This window comes from Triturus cristatus, chromosome 4_2, assembly GCF_964204655.1.
Source record: "Triturus cristatus chromosome 4_2, aTriCri1.1, whole genome shotgun sequence".
Lineage (NCBI taxonomy): Eukaryota > Metazoa > Chordata > Amphibia > Caudata > Salamandridae > Triturus > Triturus cristatus.
In genome coordinates this window covers 148,484,277-148,498,456 of record NC_140586.1, presented here as the reverse complement: position 1 = coordinate 148,498,456, position 14,180 = coordinate 148,484,277, and the positions used below count along the sequence as shown (strand labels likewise).

Here is a 14,180-nt window from a genome sequence, read left to right as displayed (position 1 = left end):
GCATGGTGTTAGAAACTGGACCTATCACAGTGACATCTCTATCCCTTGGGCTCACTTAGGGGTCAAACGTGTTCATAGATATCAGGGTATAATATGATGTATTAATAAAGCTGAAGTATTTTTAATTCTTACAGATCAATGCAATTTGACCACTGCAGCATTTCTATACATTATCTTCTATCACTATGCCAAGGTATTTTCTAACTGCTTTTTTCCTAGGGAAGCTGAGTGTCCCACCTCAGCCGTACATGTATTATACAGTTTGAAAATCCAATATGTTTTGTTGTCTGATGGCCATAGCAGTGTCAATGGTTCTCCAATGGTTTGTGAGTGAAGGAGGGAAATTTTGGTTTGGACACCAGACAAATACAAAAGTAAATAAACATTTCATCAGGGCTAGCTACAGCTTTAACCTTGTATTCTTAAAGGATCATACATACATTAATTACAAACAATTTGCCAAGCTTCCAATTCTCTCTCTTCACCACTGAAGCCAGGAACACTTTTTCTAAAGTTGGAAGGAATAGGAGAATTTCAATCACAGAGAAAGCTGGGGAGTATACCATCTCATCTTGCAAACTAGTGTCCTCCATTCCCTGAACGTACTATGTACATTGTGCATATCAACAGCCAGTCTGGGAAACTCAGGGAATACTTAGTATGGTATTCAGAGAACTTGTCTCAATCTGATCTTTTTTTATTACAAGATAGAATCAGCATGTGACTGGTTTATGCCAATAGACAGCATGATTTCCTTGTGAGACCAGATGATAAGTGAAAAAATCAGGTACTCCAAAACCTACCCTGGCTAATGGAAGAGTAAGGGTCTCCCACCTAACTCGGGGCTGCCTAATCACTCATATTAGCCTAGACAATAGGGACTGAATATTTCAAAAGAATGAGTCTTTCAACACAATCAAGATATTTGAAAACAGATATAAGAACTTAGGAAGTGCAACCATTTTAATAATGGCAGTATGAACAGTCATCAGTAATCTGTTTCATTTTTCAATCTGAAGTTTCAGTTTGTCAACTTCTGGGGCATAATTATCTAAAACGAAACTATCTTTGTCATGGTTAAGATGTGGGCCCAAATATTTGAGGTGTCATTCCATTTCAATGTGTATTGTATGATTGGTTTTGTCGATTTGGAATTATGTGGGAAAAGCTTAGATTTGTGCATATTAATGGTGAGACCCAGGTAGCCTCCAAACTGTATTATTTCTCAGACTAAAGGTGACAAATTGATATCAGGGTTCTTAACAAAGCATACCATGTCATCAGCATATAGCAAGATAACCATCCATTGTTGTTGCATTTTATGGACTAAGGGATAAAGCTCCAAAGCAAATAAAAAATGGCATGGGGGACACTCCTGACATTGATCCCTGACTATCGGGAAGCTTGCAGATAGAATGCTATTGACATACACCTTGGCCATTGGTTCTGCGTAGAATAATTGTGAGGAAAGTGGATTATGTTATAAAGATAGAGTTCCGTATTAAGTCCAGTCAGGCTCTTTTGAAAATCTTTAGGCCAGTCCTGAGTAGCTGTGGCTCAGAGCTGTCAGGCTTTATCAAAGGAAGAAGTGTAAAGAAGGCAGTGGAATAAGAAGAAAACTCAATACAATAAAAAAATCTGACACAAATTCATAAAAATAGGTTGACATTTTATCTTTAATAGACATCTCAATGACAAAACTCCTCTGGACGGTTCTGGGGATCCGAATTTTAAAATAAACAATAATTCACAGCTCTTAACTTAGTGAAATCAATCATTGTGATCTACCACAACTCGCGGTTTAGGGTTAGCCACAACATGTAACTTGAAAACAGCTATAAGGGCACACTTATGATGATCATCTCCACCCAGGTGCCAATCACAGGGACCAAAATCGTCTAACAGAAAAGTTACCTCACAAGAAAAGCAGTTTCCAGTCTAGCTCTAAGTTCCATGGGTGAACCCCCAGACAAATCAATGAAGGGATCCTGATGCAAGGAAAGCAGAATACTGTGTAGAGAGTAAGGATGCTTGGGATGCTGAGCTGGTGTCCATGGTCTTCCTGTGGCCACCCCTTGATCCATGAACATAGTGGTGCAATTTTGGCCGAAGTGATTGATGTCCCTCAATGTCCGGGTTAAGTACAGCCAAAAACCAGTTATCATTGCTCTACTGCTCTCAAGTTACAATGAAACAAGCAGTTCCCTTCAAACTGCAGTAACGTCTGTGCTGGGTGACCAAACTGCACTCCACCAACTCTCCTAGGTCCAGCAGATGTGGGTGCAACTTTGGAGGGTCAGGACTTGGTTTCCCAGGCTGCATTGAAGCAGTCAGTGTTGATCAGGCGTTCCTGACTACCAACTCTCCAAGGAAGGTTTCTGCAGCTTTCATAGCCCTGTGGTTGCAACAGGTAGTCAGCCTACTGACTCTTGGCATCACCTTCTTTCTTTGGGGCTCTGGGACATCTTTTCCTTGAGCAGGACACCACAGGCACAGTCTTCTCTTTGCTAGCTCAAAGTTTAGCAGGTACAGTCCAATCTTTGGTGCAGTCTCTCTTTGCTAAGTCCAAGAAACAGCAGGATGGCCCATCTTCAGTCCTCTCTCAGTGCAGACATAGTATGAGTTCTGAGTGAAGAGATGACACTGCTATGCCAGTTTCTTTCTCTCTTGGTATGGGGCTACTATTAGCCAATGGGCTGCCAGGTCCTCTCCCCACCTACTGACACCTTCCAGTTAGTGTGGCATCTGGCTAACCCAGAATGCACCATTCTGGCCATTCCCAACATGGCAGAACCATTCACTTTGTGTCTGAAGCCTGTTAGCCTGGCACAGAGGTGTGGTAACCTGGGTGCTACACACCCACCGAAAAAACATTTTGCCAAAGGCTTCACCCTCTCTGTCTGCTAAACAAAAGAGCAGCCCCTCTCAAGTGTAGAAAGAAAAATTGATGAATAGAATGCTGATCAATGTCAAACATTCATCCCAGTACAGAGATCAGGGCCTAAATCCATCATCTTGTTGCTCCCCATGCCATTCCATTTTATACCCAGGATGCTTGTTTCTGCTCCAGAGAAGACCTGGCCTGGCAGTTTGGGCTGGACTGTTCGCATGAGGCACAGGGTCAAGACTGATTTGCATATAGCTGGGTCTGAACAGGAGTGGCAAAGTGAGCTAAAGAATGATGATGGATTCAACCCAGATCTGTGACTGGGGGTGAGTGTCTGAAACATTTCAGTGCTCCATCCCTCATATCCTTGTGATTGCTTTGTTCACCCTAAGTTGGCAGGATATGCCCAGATGTGGGTCCCTTGCTCACTTTGCCACTAGATTCAATCTGGCTGATGAGGGGTGTTACCCCGAAACTGGTCCCGGTATGCCTGTTTCCAGTCCAGAGAAGACCTGGCTTGGCAGTTCGGACAGGACTGTTCCCATGAGGCACAGAGTCAAGACTGATTTGCATTTAGCTGGGTCTGAACGGGGTGGCGAAGTGACTTAAAGAACGATGATGGATTCAACCCATATCTGTGACTGGGGGTGAGTGTCTGAAATGTTTCAGCGCTACGTCCATCATCTCCTTGTGTTTGCAAATTTTATAGACAGCCTTAACATCTTTCTAAATACATTCTCATCCTACATCGCATATGTGGCACCTGGGGCCTAGACTACCCTAAGCCAAATTCTGTGCCCGTACATGCCATACAATGTTAATTTAAGATGCCACGGTCACCCTACAGCTTCTCCCCCAGGCGATGACGGAAGGTATATACCTACATATAGGGCCCGATTCACAAAACTAACTTAATACAAAATCCTAAACTTACTACCATTTTGGTATTCACAGAAGGCACTTACTCATTGTGGTATTCACAGAAAGCACTTACACATTTTGGTATTCACAGAAGTTAGAAGTCCTAACTTTAGGACTCCTAAATGCCTTCTTTGAATACCGAAAGTTTTAAAGTTAGGATTTGTCTCAGTTTAGGAGTAGTAAAGTTAGAACTTTAAGACTTTCAGTATTCACAGAAGGCATTTAGGAGTCCTAAAGTTAGGACTCCTAACTTTACTACTGCTAAACTGAGAAAAATCCTAACTTTCAGACTTTCGGTATTCACAGAAGGCATTTAGGAGTCCTAAAGTTAGGAGTCCTAACTTTACTACTCCTAAACTGAGAAAAATCCTAACTTTAAGACTTTTGGTATTCACAGAACGCATTTAGGAGTTCTAAAGTTAGGAGTCCAAACTTTACTACTCCTAAACTGAGAAAAATCCTAACTTTAAGACTTTCGGCATTCACAGAAGGCATTTAGGAGTCCTAACGTTAGGACTCCTAACTCCTGTGAATACCGAAATGAGTAAGTGCCTTCTGTGAATACCAAAATGAGTAAGTGCCTTCTGTGAATACCAAAATGGTATTAAGTTTAGGATTTCGTCTTAAGTTAGTTCTGTGAATCGGGCCCGTACTTTTTACAAGAGAAATCTACAGTCAGATGCCATAACTTGTCTAGGCCACTACAGTCAATGGAGGTGGTATGAGGTTGTGCCTTGGCATTATCTTGTTTTAGACAGTAATGGGGTTAAGACCACTGTAATGTTGAGGCCAAAAATGGGGTGACTTGCATTAGCTGCCATTTTATACTGCCTTCAATGTCTCCGAGACACATTAGTAAGAGCTTCCAGATTATGTATGGTTGTGTGGCACCCCCTTCCAGACAGAGGGCCTCATTTACAAGAAAGTGCAGCAGCACAACACCGCAAGCCCTTTGGCTGTGCAACGCTGCAGCAATTTCAGAGCACAGGGATGCATCATATCTACGAGGATATGACAGATCCCTTTGCTCTCCCCTGCACTGGTGCTCAATTAGCTGCAATGTGCCGATGCAGGCTCCCTTGCACTGTGGTACGAGGATGCCTGCCATGCAGGGTGGCTTTTCATGTCCTTGTAACTATGTGGCAGCAAAATGCGCCGCCGGTGAGTCACAAAAAAAAGTGACGCACCGGCAGTGCAAGCGGCCTGTAATGAAGCCCCAGAATTTCTTAGACATGTAGGTTGAAGGAGATGCATTGAATGACAAACAGGTGTATGAAGTCCTCCAGGGCACCAAATGGGACACCTACATGGCTCTTTGCCATACTGCCCAGCAGACAATTTGTCCTTTCATTTGTCAGGGTCACAGAGGTAATGGTCCACCCTATTTTTGAGGCATAAGTGATGTTTCCTTAGTGGCTTAGGCTCTTGCATCAGTATGCTTTTAAGACCAGGGGCCCTTCGAGAAGCATCCACACTTGTCTGGACTCGCTCTGGACATTTGGCAGGCAGGAACTGCTGGGCTTCAATTATTTAAACTGGAGTCATGTGTACTACTGCCCTGGAGTTGTGAGTCCCCTATAGGGCCTATTATTGTTTTCCCCTATGTTAGCCTAACTACATTCCAAATAGGCTGTTTTTGCTTTGCACTCATTATACAGTAACAGGTTTGTTTTTGTGCCACACTGTTATTTTTAAAATACGCTGCACATGTTTTGTTATTTTGCTTTTCTGCTGGGATTTTGTCTGTACATCGTGCAAGGTCAAACAACATGATGCCCTGTTTTTCTCTGTGGTCGGGCACTAACACCTAGACATAACAGGGAAATCCAGCTACTGTTTTTCAAATAGAACAAGTCTTATAATATAAGCCGAGATTTGCAGTTCTAAAAAGAGAGCAAAATGAGCCTTGCAGAGAAAAGGTCCTGAGACGAACGAGCTACGCGCCTGAGATGTAGCCCAAATGATTATGATTCTCTGTTATGGGGTCCCGGCACTAATCCCAGAGATCTTTAGGACAATACTGTATTTACATAATATGGGTAAGTTTAGGCTGATTAGTCATAGTCAGTGGAGAAGTGTGGCTCACTGGTTAGAGTAGGCAGACCTGGAAGCAGAGGTCAGCCCGGGACCAGGGTTCAATTCCCGGCTCGGCTGGATCTTGAGTCCATAAATTGTCCATGGACTTGATAATTCTCGCTCCAGTGCATACTCGATTCATGGGTTCACACTCTGCGACTCTGGGCAATAGCTTGCTTAATCTCCACAATGGCCCCTCGCGGCGGGATGCCTGGCTTTCACCTTGTGGATGCCCTGCTGGGGTATCTCACAGGGGACTACCAGGACGGGTTCCCTAAGCAAGCGCTTAGAGACCGGTTGGTGATTTGCGCTATATAAATATCTGCACATTTACATTTACTATGACAGGGCTTTTCTTTGTAAACAGTTTATTAAGTGTGCTAATCACATTATTGACTTGCATATATCTCCTAATTGCAGCACAGTTTTTTAGGTCTCGCTGAGCCCAGCGCATGCGCTGGCTCGGAGAGACATTTTGTATGTGAGTTGTCAAAGTGCTGCTGGCTGGCCTAGCGCTTGCGTTCACGCGACCGTACACGCGTGAACCGCTAGCCTTCAGCAGCACTTTGAAAACTAGGGCGTCCTCGCGATCACTTTCGCTTTCAGCGCGATCGTGATCGCGATGACGCACGCGCGCACACAACTCCCGCTTCTTCCCCTCCCCCACCACATATCGCGTCTCCGGCCGCTCGCGCGCTGCAAACGCTTGTTTGTTGAGGGAAAGATGTCGCTCCCTCTGGCTTTCAGCAGCAGAATTCAACATCTACAGGAGCTGCGGCCTTCCCAGGATTGCTCCCCACCTCCTCGCTGCCCCGTGCTCTGAAGCATGCACTTGTCACTCCCGAGAGTGCCCGGTGCGTGCACGCCCTAGCCGTAACCAAAGCTAGCCGAACCCGCCCTCAGCTTCGGGCCGGTGTTTATAGGTTCTGAAACTCCATTTTAAGAAGCAGATTCAGCAAAGCGAGCTCTCTGGAGCTGCAGGGCTGACACAAGCCCTTCACACACGAGGCCACGCTGTGCCTCGCACCGCAGCTAGGCGCAGCCCTGCCCGCTTATGTAAACTGTTAACATTAGCGGTGCATAGAAACCGGCCCTAGACATGTGTTGCACAACTTCCCAGTCTGCCGCAGCCTGCCTTCCAACTCTTACAGCTCGCTCCCCTCCGAGGGCCGCCAGTGGTACTTCCCTCCCCGCCTCGTGCCCTCCCCTGCCTGCAGCGGCTCGCGCCTGGTGATGACAGTAGGTGCCCTGTTCGAGTGAGTGCAGTTAGTGTGTGCGTGTGTGTGCGGGAAGAATGATCTCCATTCACAGCCTCCTCCCTCTCAATTGAAGGTTGGCCAACAACGAGAAGCAGCATGGGGTCCGGACGCGCGCCGTCTCCGGTAAACGCCCGCTTCACCTCCCGTCAGGTGACTTCCGAACAATGCTGATTGCTATCCTATATTATTAACTTATAGTTGGTGCAGTTATTCCCACCACCCAAGAATCTGATTTGTTTTATGGTATATTGATTTCATGCATGTTGAGTCGGTGCAGCAGCCGCTTCTTTTCATTTGCCTGGCTGAGTGAAGTGTACATTTTTTTTGTGTGAGGGAGCGGCAAAATAGCTGACCGACTGTTTCCGCGCTGCCCAGTAAAAATGCCTTTTTGAAACAGCCAGCTCGTCGCTACATGCTCCAAACAGCCCTAGAATGTATGTCTTTCCTATGAACACTTGAACTTGCTGTAGCTTTACATTTTGTGTTATTTTACTGAATTGTTAGTATACTTCAATAAATCCGAGCTCATTTCAGTTTCACCCTTTTCTGCACTAAATGCTGAGTTCAAAAGCTACATTCACTGGAGCCCTTGTTGGGTGGGAGGTGTGCTTTAAGATAAACGAGTAGCAACCAGCCCTGTGCTTAACCTGTTGGTCACAGGTTTCCTTCCTGGCAGACTAGACTCCGCCTTTCATCCTTCTGAGGTTGATAAAACGAATACCATTGTGTCTTGTAACAGGATTGCATATTATTCACGCGCCACAAAGCAATGCAGTTTCTGATGTTATATTTGAACAATAGTCCGTTTTTATTTTTCTCTACTCAAAAAAGTTATTTTCAAGATGGATTACATCGATATTTTGCATGCCTGTTACATTTAGGTGCCGATTACGATCCGGTAAAAAATTTCCCCGTGCGACTCGTATCCGGTCTTTTTACCGTACGAATCGTACAAGTGCCGTACGAACTGGCAATCACGATTCGCATGGTAAAAAGTCCATACGAACCGCATTGGGAATCATTCCCCACACGTCCTCGGGTCGGAAAATGTGTCCGACACGTCCTCGTACGATTTACCGTACAAATGTGAAAGGTGAAGTCCGACCGAGGAATCACGATCCATCCCGTGCGTCCGAGGTTACAACCGTATGGAAAAAACACCATCCGCACCGAACTCCCATAGCAACCATGGAGACGTGCCCGCATACGCGCCGACCCCCCCCCTCCCCGTACGTACGCGCCGACCCCCCCAACCCCCGTACGTACGCGCCGACCCCCCCAGCCCCCGTACGTACGCGCCGACCCCCCCCCAGCCCCCGTACGTACGCGCCGAACCCCTGTGTATGTACACCCGTGTACGTGTCGAACCCCCCCGTGTACGTTCGAGTCGAACCCCCGTGTATGTACACCCGTGTACGTTTGAGTCGAACCCCCCGTGTACGTTCGAGTCGAACCCCCCAGTGTATGTACACCCGTGTACGTTCGAGTCTAACCCCCCCGTGTACGTTCGAGTCGAACCCCCCCGTGTATGTACACCCGTGTACGTTCGAGTCGAACCCCCCCGTGTATGTACACCCGTGTACGTTCGAGTCAAACCCCCCGTGTACGTTCGAGTCGTACCCCCCGTGTACGTTCGAGTCGAACCCCCCCGTGTATGTACACCCGTGTACATTCGAGTCGTACCCCCACCCGTGTATGTACGGTGCGTACCCCGACGCGCTGGGGGTACGCACCGTACATACACGGGTGGGGGTACGACTCGAACGTACACGGGTGTACATACACGGGGGGTTCGACTCGAACGTACACGGGGGGGTTCGACTCGAACGTACACGGGTGTACATACACGGGGGGGTTCGACTCGAACGTACACGGGGGGTTCGACTCGAACGTACACGGGGGGGTTCGACTCGAACGTACATGGGGGTTCGACTCGAACGTACACGGGGGGGTACGACTCGAACATACACGGGGGGGTTCGACTCGAACGTACACGGGGGGTTCGACACGTACACGGGTGTACATACACGGGGGTTCGGCGCGTACGTATGGGGGCTGGGGGGGGGTCGGCGCGTACGTACGGGGGCTGGGGGGGGGTCGGCGCGTACGTACGGGGGCGGGGGGGGTACGGTGCGTACCGGGCCACCTACTCTGGTCGATTCGCACCGTACTTCGCTTTTCCGGCACTTTTTGGGTGCCGTGAAAATATTGCCGTCCGGACTGCTGTCGGTTCGAATCGTAATTCCTGGGTCGTGAAACGCTGCCTGAAAGCGTCCCGACGTCACGTCGCAGCATTCCCGGATCACATTCGTATGTATATTTTCGTCGGTCGGTGTTTTTTACGATTCGTACGGAAATGGTGTTTCCGTGCGAATCGTAATTCCATGTTTGTAAAGTTTTACGACCGGGTACGAGTCGGACGGGGAAAACGCTTCGACCGACGGTTCGTACCCGGTTTTTACCGGATCGTAATCGGCACCTTAGTGTGCAGTTTTAACGAAAGTCCCCCTCAAAATGTCCTGATATTGTAGAAATTCATACAGTGACAAATTTCTTTACTGATGGTTTCTTCAGCATTTTTCGGAATTGTATGACATATTCAGCTTAGGTGTAGACCAGTTTATATGAGTATGTGGCACAGAAGGAGACCCCCTTCCCTGCCAGGGTAAAGATATGCATTAAAATACCCTTTGCAGCTTTGCTGCCCACTCCTGCAGAATACAGATATTTTCCCCGTTGCCATTTATGTGAGACACAGTTAAGCAAGTCGCCAAATAAAAAAGTCATTTATAGCTCTCTGACAGCTGGGGCACACTCCTTACCCGTGGTGCCTGGGAATCATGAACTCAAAGACTGGCTTGTTTCACTTCCACTTGCCTTGTGCAGAGGAAGTGAAATGTAAAGGCCGTGGCACAGTGGAGCATTGTAGGGCTGAGGTTAATTGTCCCCTTGCAGTGGAGATCCATTTCTCATTGAGTTGTAAGGGCCACGTCTGCGATTCGTCCTTGAGAGAATGCAAGGCTGCCCGGGGGGTTGCGCAGCAGCCCCTCAAAAGGGCGGCCGCCTTAGTGCCATAGGAAGGCACTGGAGTCGCCGGTCTAGTTCCCTGGGCCACGTCCAGGGAAGACGTCCGGCCGACCTCACTTCTGGGGAGGGGGAGGGGGACAGGAGTATTTAGGCTGTCCCCGCCCATCTTTCGGCCTCTTGTCCCTCGCCGTCTCGCCTTGTAGGTCGCAGCCCCTCGATCGTCCGCACGACCAGCAGTTCAGAGTGTTTTCGATTCGCGGTGAGTTGCCTGCCTCCTCCCCCCGCCCCGGCCTTGTCCCTGGGCAGCACCAGGTGATGGGGCCCTGTGGTCGGAATACCACGGGCAGGGGGGGGGGGGTGCTGGCTCAGAGCCATGCTCAAGGAGATGGCCTGAGAGGCTGCGTGTGCGGTGGGGGGTGGGGTCGTGTGTGGCTGCCCGCCGACTCGGGGAACTCAGTCGGGCATCGTCAGTGCCTACCGGGACATCCGGCCCTTTCCTGTGTTGCATGAAAGGAGAGAGGGTTAGCACTCCCCCCTTGACAAGGAAGAAAGAGGTCCCAGTGGCCTTTACAACACACATACGGTTGTGGCACTGCCACTTACTTTGTGGCGTCTGGCCATGTTTCTCCCCTTTCCTTCCCCCCCCCTCCTTTGGTGGTAGCCCTACGGACCCTCTTAGGGAGATTTGTGCGCCTCCCGAGCGCTCGTGGCGGGCGCGTGCCGGGGGGCAATGCGGCTTGAGACGGGGTTCCGTGGGGGGATTACGGTCGTGCGCACTTCGCCAGTAGCGCTGCGAGGCTGAGCGGCCCAGTGTGGGCTGACTGGCCGCCAGGGGCCGTGGGCTGCTGCCTGGGACGCAGAGCTGGGGTCTGGGAGGGTTTGGCGTGTGCCGGAAACCAGGGTTCGAGCCTAGGGGTCCGGTACTCATCGCGTGATTCTGGGCTAACCAATTAACCTCCGGGTCCCTGAATATGTCAGGTGATTACGGTGCTCAGGCACAGCGTCTCTATCCCTTCGAGTCGAGTTCGCCCTATACTTAGAAGCATTCATATACATAGATTTGTGTCTAGGTTGCGATTCCGACCCTAGGTTGAAAAGTCGCGGGCCTTCGGACGGGAGCAGCGGGGGCCTCTCATGCGAGAGTCACGTTGGCCAATGGTTACATTCTCACTCGCAAGGATAGGTTCAACTTCTAGTGAGTCTGCCAGTTAGAGTCGGGGAGAGGTTGTGGCTCACCTGCCAGTGTCGCCGATCTCTGAGCGGAGGGACCGCCGAGTCTGAGGCTCGGCGTCAGCTCAACTTTTCAAAGCACCTAATCTCCCTTGTCGTAACGGGTAACTAGTCCCATGTACAGTGCTCCTACCCCTTTGGGCCGAGTGCGGCCATACACAATCCTACTAATAATCTTGCATCCAACCCCCCAGGTGCCCCCCCCCGGGCCTGGCGGCTAGGGGGGTGGGGAGGCGAGGTTCTTGGGGCGGCATCGGTACGGGCGCCTCGGAGTGAGCGGGTCGCGTGCTGGACATCCCCCTCCCCGCAGAGCGCGTTGTTATGCGGTCATGTTGACCGAGTGGCCTACGGCGCTGCGCTAGGCTGCCGTCTCCCTAGGAGGCATGGGGCGATCTCACTTCCGACATCCATGCCCTTCTCCCTTTCTCAGCCTGCGGGGGAGCAGGGCTAGGCCCAGCACGGTGCCCACGCAACCAGGTGCCGCTCAGGGATAGGGCACGCATAGTTGGCACCTGGGGGCGAGCCGGCGCTTTGCATCTCCCTCACTGACCGCTTGCAGTGCGGCCTCGACCGAGGGTGTTGTCGGCCGGCCAGACCACCGACTTTGGGTGGGAAACAAGGACTCGAGCATGGGGCACCGTCTTCACCCTGTGATTCTGGGCAAACCACGTATCCTCCCGGTCCCTGAACGAATAAAGCGTCCGGGCCAAGATAATGCACTCGACGTCTTAAAGTCAGGGCCTTCAGATGGGAGCGGTTTGCGCGGCAGTGGGGCGCACAGCGGGGGTGTGCGGCTGCATTACCAGGCGGGGACTTTTTCTCCAGGACGCCTGCTGGGGCTGCGCCTCCCGGCTTAGGACGGCTTTGGACACCTCCCAGTGTTTCAATGTGTAATGTAATGACGGTGCGATGTAAAGCGCGCCAAGCCCTTGTCTTACCGGCGTTCACCCCCTGCCTTCACGCGTAGGGACACGCAACGTACCCACGGTCCCCATGCCCATCACCTCGGCCTTGCGCGGGGGGGGAGGAAAGTCGTTCAGGACATGGTTACGGTGATGCAGGGTGGGGGAGTCTGCCTTCCAGGGAGGTTTTTCGCCGGGTAAGGCGGAGGAGCAGCAGACTGGGGGGGGTGTTACATACTAACCCTCTCTATTTATCCCACACAGATCTTGCCGTTGACCTATAGAGCCGCCGGAACTATCCGCTAGGGACAAGGAGTGTAAGTGGGGCAGTGGGAACAGTGGGGCACCTAGAGCAAGTCAAAGGTTATTAGGCCATAGGAGGAAGTACGTTTGAGGGGGATGTCAAGCTAATAATTTCTTCATTTCAATACAGATCCTGGAAATTCGCAGGTCCGGACCCGACAGTCGCTCTAGCTTACACCAAGGTAGTAAGTAAGAGCGGGTATGGGCGACACAGAAGGGACACCTGAGGATGTGTGGTGTGCCAGTTCAGATTGTTGTAGGCTGCAGCTCACGACGGTTTTCTCTTTCAGACTAAGACGACCCAATCTCGAGGGATGGATAGCCAGGGTACCCCGTCGCTCTTTACGATGACGTCCCAAGTAGAGGAAACTCAGCAGGGCATCTCCCAGGACGCACAGCTAGCGGCCATCATTGAACTCGCCAAGTCCAAGGGCCTGGCCTGGGCTGCGGACCTTTTGAAGGCCAGCAATCCCGATGATTCAGGGGTCATTTCTGGTGGCTCTCCCACGGGGCAGGAGCTTATGGAGGAGGCAGGGACGTCCCGGTCCAAGCGGATTTGCAGGGCCACTGTGAAAGACATCCCGGCGGACGCGCTGCCACCCAGGAGTCGTCTGGCGCCTATCCCCAGAGGTGCAACCGGGCCCGCACCGCAGCACGTGTCCCTAGGAACTGTCCCCCCTACGAGCAACGGCCCATCACAAACGAATTTTGCTACCACGGAGGACTTGGGTAAGCTCAATGACACTCTGAAGAGCTTCATGGAGGAGGTCAGAGCTGGCCTCTCGAGGGCTGGAACAACCGGGGGACGCTCCCCAGCAGCCTGTGTGGGCGGGGGCTTGTCCGCAGCAGCAAATGTATGGGCGCTACAAGGAAAAGGCATGCAGGCCACAGAGTTGCACATTTTAGCAAGTTCCTCCCGCATTGACTCAGGCAAGAGCTTAGAGGTGGTAGCAGCAGGATCAGAGGTGGCCTCCAGGCAGGCGGCTGCGCTTGCGGGGCCCACTGGGCTAAGTCTCACACTGGTAGGGGGGAACGACAGCAGTCAATTGGGGGGGAGCCGCCGGCTGCGCAACCTAGTGCCGTCACCCCCCTGCCGGTCCCCACCCCCGCTGCAGGCATTCCTCCCCCCACTCCGCAGCTCGGGATCTCGACAACGGCATTGTCAGTCCTGCCGGCAACAACTAAGAAGGCGGTCACCCACGCTCCTCTACTGTCAGGGCACAGCTCGTTGTCTTGGGAAGTGCCCGTGGCAGTTAAAGAATTCATTTGGAGGCGTGAATTTCTGGACATATTTTCTTTACTTTTGTTGGGCCAACACGGCCAAGATGCTCGGAGGGTTGGGAGGAAAGAGGAGGACAAGAACATCAGGTTCCAGCAATGGCCAGAGAAATCCATTGATACCTGGCTGACCGCTTTCTCCATCCTTCACTCCGTCATCCTTGAAAAATTCCCCGAGCAAGGGCAGGCGCTAGTCCTGTACCAAAGGTTAAATCACACCGAGGCACAGAAGTGGGGGGGAGAAGGGTGGCTCAACTACGACCGGGAATTCAGGAAGAAGATGGCCATATGGCCTGA

The 14,180-nt window shown here is 50.9% G+C and overlaps 1 non-coding gene across 1 annotated transcript; it reads left to right on the top strand.

Annotated features, from left to right (window-relative positions):
- Window positions 1-10,669: 10,669 nt before the first annotated feature.
- On the top strand, window positions 10,670-10,799 carry LOC146833207 (U6atac minor spliceosomal RNA). Its single transcript, XR_014960866.1, has one exon. It is a non-coding gene; the product is annotated as a U6atac minor spliceosomal RNA (small nuclear RNA).
- Window positions 10,800-14,180: the final 3,381 nt, after the last annotated feature.